At 45.1% G+C, this 11880-nt stretch overlaps 1 protein-coding gene across 1 annotated transcript in view; it reads right to left on the bottom strand.

Moving 5' to 3' along the window:
- Positions 1–4183: 4183 nt before the first annotated feature.
- The window catches only part of LOC118379281 (uncharacterized), a 57925-nt gene continuing 50228 nt past the window's right edge, over positions 4184–11880 (bottom strand). Inside the window, exons 13-21 of the mRNA XM_052477451.1 lie at positions 10594–11860; positions 9901–10509; positions 9158–9325; positions 8906–8947; positions 8788–8829; positions 7972–8669; positions 7084–7673; positions 5057–5812; positions 4184–5020 (exon numbers count right to left, since the gene is read on the bottom strand). The gene's annotated coding sequence lies outside the window, so the exon portion shown is untranslated. The remainder of the gene's footprint in view (positions 5021–5056; positions 5813–7083; positions 7674–7971; positions 8670–8787; positions 8830–8905; positions 8948–9157; positions 9326–9900; positions 10510–10593; positions 11861–11880) is intronic.

Below are 11880 nucleotides of genomic sequence, written 5' to 3'. Positions count from 1 at the left end.
CTAAATACCCCTCAGAATGATCTCAACTCCACCCTCTAAATACCCCTCCTAATGATCTCAACTCTACCCTCTAAATACCCCTCCTAATGTTCTCAAATCTACCCCCCTAATGATCTCAACTCTACCCTCCTAATGATCTCAACTCTACCCTCCTAATGATCTCAACTCTACCCTCCTAATGATCTCAACTCTACCCTCCTAATGATCTCAACTCTACCCTCCTAATGATCTCAACTCTACCCTCCTAATGATCTCAACTCTACCCTCCTAATGATCTCAACTCTACCCCCCTAATGATCTCAACTCTACCCCCCTAATGATCTCAACTCTACCCCCCTAATGATCTCAACTCTACCCTCCTAATGATCTCACCTTTACCCTCCTAATGTTCTCAAATCTACCCTCTAAATACCCCCTAATGATCTCAACTCTACCCTCCTAATGATCTCAACTCTACCCTCTAAATACCCCTCATATTGATCTCAACTCTGATCTCCCTCTAAATACCCCTCCTAATGTTCTCAACTCTACCCTCCTAATGATCTCAATTCTACCCTCCTAATGAGCTCAACTCTACCCTCTAAATAACCCTCATATTGATCTCAACTCTACCCTCCTAATGATCTCAACTCTACCCTCTAAATACCCCTCCTAATGATCTCAACTCTACCCTCTAAATCTCTAATGATCTCTACCCTCATAATGATCTCAACTCTACCCTCATAATGATCTCAACTCTACCCTCTAAATACCCCTCCTAATGATCTCAACTCTACCCTCTAAATACCCCTCCTAATGATCTCAACTCTACCCTCCTAATGATCTCAACTCTGCCTTCTAAATACCCCTCCTAATGATCTCAACTCTGCCTTCTAAATAACCCCTAATGATCCCAACTCTACCATCTAAATAACCCCCTAATGATCCCAACTACCATCTCAATAACCCTCCTAATGATCCCAACTACCATCTCAATAACCCCCTAATGATCCCAACTACCATCTAAATAACCCCCTAATGATCCCAACTCTACCATCTAAATAACCCCTAATGATCCCAACTCTACCATCTAAATACCCCCTAATGATCCCAAATACCATCTAAATAACCCCTAATGATCCCAACTACCATCTAAATAACCCCCTAATGATCCCAACTACCATCTAAATCAACCCCTAATGATCCCAACTCTACCATCTAAATAACCCCTAATGATCCCAACTACCATCTAAATAACCCCCTAATGATCCCAACTACCATCTAAATAACCCCCCTAATGATCTCAACTACCATCTAAATAACCCCCTAATGATCCCAACTACCATCTAAATAACCCCTAATGATCTCAACTCTACCATCTAAATAACCCCCTAATGATCTCAACTCTACCATCTAAATAACCCCCCTAATGATCCCAACTACCATCTAAATAACCCCCCTAATGAACCCAACTACCATCTAAATAACCCCCTAATGATCCCAACTACCATCCAAATAACCCCCCTAATGATCTCAACTACCATCTAAATAACCCCCTAATGATCCTAACTCTACCATCTAAATAACCCCCTAATGATCCCAACTACCATCTAAATAACCCCTAATGATCCCAACTACCATCTAAATAACCCCCCTAATGATCCCAACTACCATCTAAATAACCCCCCTAATGATCCCAACTACCATCTAAATAACACCCTAATGATCCCAACTACCATCTAAATAACACCCTAATGATCCCAACTACCATCTAAATAACACCCTAATGATTCCAACTACCATCTAAATAACACCCTAATGATCTCAACTACCATCTAAATAACCCCTAATGATCTCAACTCTACCATCTAAATAACCCCTAATGATCTCAACTCTACCATCTAAATAACCCCCTAATGATCCCAACTACCATCTAAATAACCCCCTAATGATCCCAACTACCATCTAAATAACCCCCTAATGATCCCAACTACCATCTAAATAACCCCCTAATGATCCCAACTACCATCTAAATAACCCCCCTAATGATCCCAACTCTACCATCTAAATAACCCCCTAATGATCCCAACTCTACCATCTAAATAACCCCCTAATGATCCCAACTCTACCATCTAAATAACCCCCTAATGATCCCAACTACCATCTAAATAACCCCTAATGATCCCAACTCTACCATCTAAATAACCCCCTAATGATCCCAACTCTACCATCTAAATAACCCCCATAATGATCCCAACTCTACCATCTAAATAACCCCCTAATGATCTCAACTACCATCTAAATAACCCCCTAATGATCTCAACTCTACCATCTAAATAACCCCTAATGATCTCAACTCTACCATCTAAATAACCCCCTAATGATCCCAACTACCATCTAAATAACCCCCTAATGATCCCAACTACCATCTAAATAACCCCCCTAATGATCCCAGCTACCATCTAAATAACCCCCTAATGATCCCAGCTACCATCTAAATAACCCCCTAATGATCCCAGCTACCATCTAAATAACCCCTAATGATCCCAACTACCATCTAAATAACCCCTAATGATCCCAACTCTACCATCGAAATAACCCCCTAATGATCCCAACTCTACCATCGAAATAACCCCCATAATGATCCCAGCTACCATCTAAATAACCCCCTAATGATCCCAACTACCATCTAAATAACCCCTAATGATCCCAACTCTACCATCGAAATAACCCCCTAATGATCCCAACTCTACCATCGAAATAACCCCCATAATGATCCCAACTCTACCATCTAAATACCCCCCTAATGATCTCAACCCTACCCTCTAAATACCCCTCCTAATGATCTCAACTCTACCCTCTAAATACCCCTCAGAATGATCTCAACTCCACCCTCTAAATACCCCTCCTAATGATCTCAACTCTACCCTCTAAATACCCCTCCTAATGTTCTCAAATCTACCCCCTAATGATCTCAACTCTACCCTCCTAATGATCTCAACTCTACCCTCCTAATGATCTCAACTCTACCCTCCTAATGATCTCAACTCTACCCTCCTAATGATCTCAACTCTACCCTCCTAATGATCTCAACTCTACCCTCCTAATGATCTCAACTCTACCCTCCTAATGATCTCAACCCTCTAATGATCTCAACTCTCCTAATGATCTCAACTCTACCCCCTAATGATCTCAACTCTACCCCCCTAATGATCTCAACTCTACCCTCCTAATGATCTCACCTTTACCCTCCTAATGTTCTCAAATCTACCCTCTAAATACCCCCCTAATGATCTCAACTCTACCCTCTAAATACCCCTCATATTGATCTCAACTCTACCCTCCTAATGATCTCAACTCTACCCTCTAAATACCCCTCCTAATGTTCTCAACTCTACCCTCCTAATGATCTCAATTCTACCCTCCTAATGAGCTCAACTCTACCCTCTAAATAACCCTCATATTGATCTCAACTCTACCCTCCTAATGATCTCAACTCTACCCTCTAAATACCCCTCCTAATGATCTCAACTCTACCCTCATAATGATCTCAACTCTACCCTCATAATGATCTCAACTCTACCCTCTAAATACCCCTCCTAATGATCTCAACTCTACCCTCTAAATACCCCTCCTAATGATCTCAACTCTACCCTCCTAATGATCTCAACTCCGCCTTCTAAATACCCCTCCTAATGATCTCAACTCTACCCTCCTAATGATCTCAACTCCGCCTTCTAAATACCCCTCCTAATGATCTCAACTCTACCCTCTAAATACCCCTCATATTGATCTCAACTCTACCCTCCTAATGATCTCAACTCTACCCTCCTAATGATCTCAACTCTACCCTCCTAATGATCTCAACTCTACCCTCCTAATGATCTCAACTCTACCCTCCTAATGATCTCAACTCTACCCTCCTAATGATCTCAATTCTACCCTCCTAATGATCTCAACTCTACCCTCCTAATGATCTCAACTCTGCCCTCTAAATACCCCTCATATTGATCTCAACTCTACCCTCTAAGTAACCCCCCCTAATGATCTCAACTTACTGTGTCACAACAGGCTTTGGTCTATAGTAGTGCACAATATATAGGGAATAGGGTGCCATAGGGCTCTGGTCTAAAGTAGTGCACTATATATAGGGAATAGGGTGCCATTTGGGATGCTGACATCATGTGAAACCAGGACAAAAGGCTTATAGTTTAAACGTTGATTTATTCATGTTTAACTCACCGACATGGTTGAGTGGACATAAACTCTCTCTTTCCCCCACATGGAATATGATTTGTATACATTTGTGATCCACCCATCCCAATGGACGATATGGATAAGACATTAGGATTGTGTGTGTGTGTGTGTGTGTGTTTGTGTGTTAAACCAAATGTTGAGTCCATGTGGGTTTCAATGGGAACATATCATTTAGACAAACCCATAATGAAGTTGACAGTTGACAGGAAGTTCTCCCTTGGGTCCCCGAGAAGAGATCTTCTGACCGCCTGGTTAAATGAAGGATGAATAAAACACAAGATGTACTTCTGATCAGAATCAGAGAGGTATAACACTGACATGAAACAGAAACATCTGAACTAAAACATCTCTCTACTTTACAACATATCTGCGGTACGTTCAGCAGGGCAAACAGTTCACAAACATTAACACTATGTTCTCTAGTGGATTCAGAGTCCTTGTTACGAGCAGATCTACAGGTGTATTTTTTTTTACTATGGACCATACAGGGACTAACAAATGGAACAGGCGTACTTTACTATGGACCAGAGACCTCAGTCTCCAGAGTAGAGAGGGGCTCAGGAAAGACCTCAGTCTCCAGAGTAGAGAGGGGCTCAGGAAAGACCTCAGTCTCCAGAGTAGAGAGGGGCTCAGGAAAGACCTCAGTCTCCAGAGTAGAGAGGGGCTCAGGAAAGACCTCAGTCTCCAGAGTAGAGAGGGGCTCAGGAAAGACCTCAGTCTCCAGAGTAGAGAGGGGCTCAGTAGAGACCTCAGTCTCCAGAGTAGAGAGGGGCTCAGTAGAGACCTCAGTCCCCAGAGTAGAGAGGGGCTCAGTAGAGACCTCAGTCTCCAGAGTAGAGAGGGGCTCAGTAGAGACCTCAGTCTCCAGAGTAGAGAGGGGCTCAGTAGAGACCTCAGTCTCCAGAGTAGAGAGGGGCTCAGTAGAGACCTCAGTCTCCAGAGTAGAGAGGGGCTCAGTAGAGACCTCAGTCTCCAGAGTAGAGAGGGGCTCAGTAGAGACCTCAGTCTCCAGAGTAGAGAGGGGCTCAGTAGAGACCTCAGTCTCCAGAGTAGAGAGGGGCTCAGTAGAGACCTCAGTCTCCAGAGTAGAGAGGGGCTCAGTAGAGACCTCAGTCTCCAGAGTAGAGAGGGGCTCAGTAGAGACCTCAGTCTCCAGAGTAGAGAGGGGCTCAGTAGAGACCTCAGTCTCCAGAGTAGAGAGGGGCTCAGTAGAGACCTCAGTCTCCAGAGTAGAGAGGGGCTCAGTAGAGACCTCAGTCTCCAGAGTAGAGAGGGGCTCAGTAGAGACCTCAGTCTCCAGAGTAGAGAGGGGCTCAGTAGAGACCTCAGTCTCCAGAGTAGAGAGGGGCTCAGTAGAGACCTCAGTCTCCAGAGTAGAGAGGGGCTCAGTAGAGACCTCAGTCTCCAGAGTAGAGAGGGGCTCAGTAGAGACCTCAGTCTCCAGAGTAGAGAGGGGCTCAGTAGAGACCTCAGTCTCCAGAGTAGAGAGGGGCTCAGTAGAGACCTCAGTCTCCAGAGTAGAGAGGGGCTCAGTAGAGACCTCAGTCTGCAGAGTAGAGAGGGGCTCAGTAGAGACCTCAGTCTGCAGAGTAGAGAGGGGCTCAGTAGAGACCTCAGTCTGCAGAGTAGAGAGGGGCTCAGTAGAGACCTCAGTCTGCAGAGTAGAGAGGGGCTCAGTAGAGACCTCAGTCTGCAGAGTAGAGAGGGGCTCAGTAGAGACCTCAGTCTGCAGAGTAGAGAGGGGCTCAGTAGAGACCTCAGGTTCCTGATGCTCATTGTGGTGGTAGAGTAGAGAGGGGCTCAGTGGAGACCCCAGGTTCCTGATGCTCATTGTGGTGGTAGAGTAGAGAGGGGCTCAGTGGAGACCCCAGGTTCCTGATGCTCATTGTGGTGGTAGAGTAGAGGCTCAGTAGAGACCTCAGTCTGCAGAGTAGAGAGGGGCTCAGTAGAGACCTCAGGTTCCTGATGCTCATTGTGGTGGTAGAGTAGAGAGGGGCTCAGTGGAGACCCCAGGTTCCTGATGCTCATTGTGGTGGTAGAGTAGAGAGGGGCTCAGTGGAGACCCCAGGTTCCTGATGCTCGTTGTGGTGGTAGAGTAGAGAGGCTCAGTGGAGACCCCAGGTTCCTGATGCTCGTTGTGGTGGTAGAGTAGAGAGAGACTCAGTGGAGACCCCAGGTTCCTGATGCTCATTGTGGTGGTAGAGTAGAGGCTCAGTAGAGACCTCAGTCTGCAGAGTAGAGAGGGGCTCAGTAGAGACCTCAGGTTCCTGATGCTCATTGTGGTGGTAGAGTAGAGAGGGGCTCAGTGGAGACCCCAGGTTCCTGATGCTCGTTGTGGTGGTAGAGTAGAGAGGCTCAGTGGAGACCCCAGGTTCCTGATGCTCGTTGTGGTGGTAGAGTAGAGAGGCTCAGTGGAGACCCCAGGTTCCTGATGCTCGTTGTGGTGGTAGAGTAGAGAGAGACTCAGTGGAGACCCCAGGTTCCTGATGCTCATTGTGGTGGTAGAGTAGAGGGGCTCAGTGGAGACCCCAGGTTCCTGATGCTCATTGTGGTGGTAGAGTAGAGAGGCTCAGTGGAGACCCCAGGTTCCTGATGCTCATTGTGGTGGTAGAGTAGAGAGACTCAGTGGAGACCCCAGGTTCCTGATGCTCATTGTGGTGGTAGAGTAGAGAGACTCAGTGGAGAGCCCAGGTTCCTGATGCTCATTGTGGTGGTAGAGTAGAGAGGGGCTCAGTGGAGACCTCAGGTTCCTGATGCTCATTGTGGTGGTAGATTAGAGAGACTCAGTAGAGACCTCAGGTTCCTGATGCTCATTGTGGTGGTAGAGTAGAGAGACTCAGTGGAGACCCCAGGTTCCTGATGCTCATTGTGGTGGTAGAGTAGAGAGACTCAGTGGAGACCTCAGGTTCCTGATGCTCATTGTGGTGGTAGAGTAGAGAGGGGCTCAGTGGAGACCTCAGGTTCCTGATGCTCATTGTGGTGGTAGATTAGAGAGGGGCTCAGGGTTTACCAGGTTGTGGGTCTCAGCTTGTTGGTTGACGCACTTAGACCTCATGGAGCCGGGGAGCGGCAGTGCTGTTCTGGACTACACTGTCATGCTTAAAGATAGATGGGATCAGCCTGGTGTCTATGGGGTGTCAATCTCATGGTAGATGGGATCAGCCTGGTGTCTATGGGGTGTCAATCTCATGGTAGATGGGATCAGCCTGGTGGTCTATTGGGTGTCAATGTCATGCTTGATGGGATTGCCTGGTGGTACTAGGTGGATCCTAATGGAGGATGTTGCTTCAAAGGAGGGGGAGGTCTGGGAGGAGGTCTGGGAGGAGGTCTCCTCAGGATGATTATCTGAGCAGTTGGTCCCTGGCGGAGGAGGGGGCTCAGCTCCTCTTCACTGTACCCCATCATCGTTCACCGGTACCCCATTCACCTCCACAAGCCTACAGGAGAAAAACAAGACAGGGTTAAGGTGAGTAGTTGATGTAGGGTTTCAGGGTTAACACAGAAGCTTAACATTACTAAATAAAACACATGATTAAATGTTAGGGGTTAGGGTACCTCGTCCTGCCAACAGTGCAGTCTGTGGGTTAGGGGTTAGGGTACTCTGTCTTGCCTGTCCTGCAGTGCAGTCTGTAGGTTAGGGTTAGGGGTTAGGGTACCCTGTCCTGCAGTGCAGTTTGTAGGTGAGCCACTTGTCTGTTGAGCTGCACCAGAGTTAGGGTCGGGGGTTAAGTTTACCTTTTCTAGACTGTCTTGTAGTGCTGTTTGTAGACGTGACACCTGTCTGTTGAGGTAAACCAGGGAGATCTCTTCTTTGAACACCTGACAGTTCAACTTCATCTTATCCAGAAGACAAACCTCTGATGGCCTGTAAGGTCACATGACACAGATAAAGATATGTTATAGACCTTACAATGAAACATACAGGGAGCTGCCGTAATAATGGAAACACAAATAAATGAAGGATACAAAGTATATTGAAAGCATGAGCTTCCACACAGGTGTGGTTCCTGAGCTAATTGACACTACAACCACCTGGGCCTCCCGGGTGGTGCAGTGGTTAAGGGCGCTGTACTGCAGCGCCAGCTGTGCCACCAGAGACCCTGGGTTCGCGCCCAGGCCTTGTCGTAACCTGGCCGCGATCGGGAGGTCTGTGGGGTGATGCACAATTGGCATAGCGTCGCCTGGGTTAGGGAGGGTTTGGCCGGTAGCGACTCCTGTGGCGGGCCGGGTACCCTAACCAAGGTTGTCAGGTGCACGGTGTTTCCGCCGACACGTTGGTGCGGCTGGATGTGTCTGTGTTAAGAAGCAGTGCGGCTTGTTTGGGTTGTGTATCGGAGGAAGCATGACTTTCAACCTTCGTCTCTCCCGAGCCCGTACGGGAGTTGTTGTAACGATGAGACTATCAGTACTCACTAACACAACAACCACCTGACCTTTCAGTCTATCAGTTCTCATTAACATATCAACCACCTGACCTTTCAGCCTATCAGTACTCATTAACATATCAACCACCTGACCTATCAGTACTCATTAACACAACAACCACCTGACCTTTCAGCCTATCAGTTCTCATTAACATATCAACCACCTGACCTTTCAGCCTATCAGTTCTCATTAACATATCAACCACCTGACCTATCAGTACTCATTAACACAACAACCACCTGACCTTTCAGCCTATCAGTACTCATTAACATATCAACCACCTGACCTTTCAGTCTATCAGTTCTCATTAACATATCAACCACCTGACCTTTCAGCCTATCAGTACTCATTAACATATCAACCACCTGACCTTTCAGCCTATCAGTTCTCATTAACATATCAACCACCTGACCTTTCAGCCTATCAGTACTCATTAACATATCAACCACCTGACCTTTCAGCCCATCAGTACTCATTAACACAACAACCACCTGACCTTTCAGCCTATCAGTACTCATTAACACAACAACCACCTGACCTTTCAGCCTATCAGTACTCATTAACACAACAACCACCTGACCTTTCAGCCTATCAGTACTCATTAACACAACAACCACCTGACCTTTCAGCCTATCAGTACTCATTAACATATCAACCACCTGACCTTTCAGCCTATCAGTACTCATTAACATATCAACCACCTGACCTTTCAGCCTATCAGTACTCATTAACATATCAACCACCTGACCTTTCAGCCCATCAGTACTCATTAACACAACAACCACCTGACCTTTCAGCCTAACACAACAACCACCTGACCTTTCAGCCTATCAGTACTCATTAACATAACAACCACCTGACCTTTCAGCCTATCAGTTCTCATTAACATATCAACCACCTGACCTTTCAGCCTATCAGTACTCATTAACATAACAACCACCTGACCTTTCAGCCCATCAGTACTCATTAACACAACAACCACCTGACCTTTCAACCTAACACAACAACCACCTGACCTTTCAGCCTATCAGTACTCATTAACACAACAACCACCTGACCTTTCAGCCTATCAGTACTCATTAACATAACAACCACCTGACCTTTCAGCCTAACACAACAACCACCTGACCTTTCAGCCTAACAGTACTCATTAACATAACAACCACCTAGCCTATCAGTACTCATTAACATAACAACCACCTAGCCTATCAGTACTCATTAACATATCAACCACCTGACCTTTCAGCCTATCAGTACTCATTAACACAACAACCACCTGACCTTTCAGCCTATCAGTACTCATTAACATAACAACCACCTGACCTTTCAGCCTATCAGTACTCATTAACATATCAACCACCTGACCTTTCAGCCTATCAGTACTCATTAACATAACAACCACCTGACCTTTCAGCCTATCAGTACTCATTAACATATCAACCACCTGACCTTTCAGCCTATCAGTACTCATTAACATAACAACCACCTAGCCTATCAGTACTCATTAACATATCAACCACCTGACCTTTCAGCCTATCAGTACTCATTAACATATCAACCACCTGACCTTTCAGCCTATCAGTACTCATTAACATATCAACCACCTGACCTTTCAGCCTATCAGTACTCATTAACATAACAACCACCTGACCTTTCAGCCTATCAGTACTCATTAACATAACAACCACCTGACCTTTCAGCCTATCAGTACTCATTAACATAACAACCACCTGACCTTTCAGCCTATCAGTACTCATTAACACAACAACCACCTGACCTTTCAGCCTATCAGTACTCATTAACATAACAACCACCTAGCCTATCAGTACTCATTAACATAACAACCACCTGACCTTTCAGCCTATCAGTACTCATTAACACAACAACCACCTGACCTTTCAGCCTATCAGTACTCATTAACACAACAACCACCTAGCCTATCAGTACTCATTAACATAACAACCACCTAGCCTATCAGTACTCATTAACATAACAACCACCTAGCCTATCAGTACTCATTAACATAACAACCACCTAGCCTATCAGTACTCATTAACATAACAACCACCTAGCCTATCAGTACTCATTAACATATCAACCACCTGACCTTTCAGCCTATCAGTACCCACCAGAGTTGCAGGGTGTCTTCTTTAGCATATGCATCAGATGCAGCAAACATGAGCGCCAATACTGCATAAACTATTTTAAAATATAAATTGCATGAAGAAATATATATATATATATTTAAAATAACAAAGTATAATTCTACAAAGTCCTTAAAATAAAAACATTGACATATTGCCTTTTTGTTTTCCTTAAAATAAAAACATTACAAAGGCATCGTAATAGAGTTCTAGTGATGCATAACGTCCATTCATAGCTTCTTTTGGCAAAGTAGAAACTAAAACTAACCAGCCAGGTTGGTGAAATGATTTGCTGTATTCCTAAACAAAAGCACGAGTCCAACTGTAAAGGATGAATTGCATAAATAAATAGCATATATTAATTTACATATTATTATGTTACTAGTGAGTCAGTGTGCGAGCGAGAGACTGAATCAGTAACTGAGTGAGAGTCGATTTGAACTATGAGAAAGTTGTGAGGAGCTTCTTCTTTTAACTGCTTTCCTTTGGTTGACCACCAGAATCAATCAATCAATCAATCAAATTTTATTTATATAGCCCTTCGTACATCAGCTGATATCTCAAAGTGCTGTACAGAAACCCAGCCTAAAACCCCAAACAGCAAGCAATGCAGGTGTAGAAGCACGGTGGCTAGGAAAAACTCCCTAGAAAGGCCAAAACCTAGGAAGAAACCTAGAGAGGAACCAGGCTATGTGGGGTGGCCAGTCCTCTTCTGGCTGTGCCGGGTAGAGATTATAACAGAACATGGCCAAGATGTTCAAATGTTCATAAATGACCAGCATGGTCGAATAATAACAAGGCAGAACAGTTTAAACTGGAGCAGCAGCACAGTCAGGTGGACTGGGGACAGCAAGGAGTCATCATGTCAGGTCGTCCTGACAGTTGAAACTGTATATCTGAAAGACTGAAATTACACCACCTACTGTATATCTTAAAGACTGATATTACACCACCTACTGTATATCTGAAAGACTGATATTACACCACCTACTGTATATCTGAAAGACTGATATTACACCACCTACTGTATATCTGAAAGACTGAAATTACACCACCTACTGTATCTTAAAGACTG

Source organism: Oncorhynchus keta, chromosome 24, assembly GCF_023373465.1.
Source record: "Oncorhynchus keta strain PuntledgeMale-10-30-2019 chromosome 24, Oket_V2, whole genome shotgun sequence".
Classification (NCBI taxonomy): Eukaryota; Metazoa; Chordata; class Actinopteri; order Salmoniformes; family Salmonidae; genus Oncorhynchus; species Oncorhynchus keta.
This window is presented reverse-complemented; position numbering and strand designations above follow the sequence as displayed.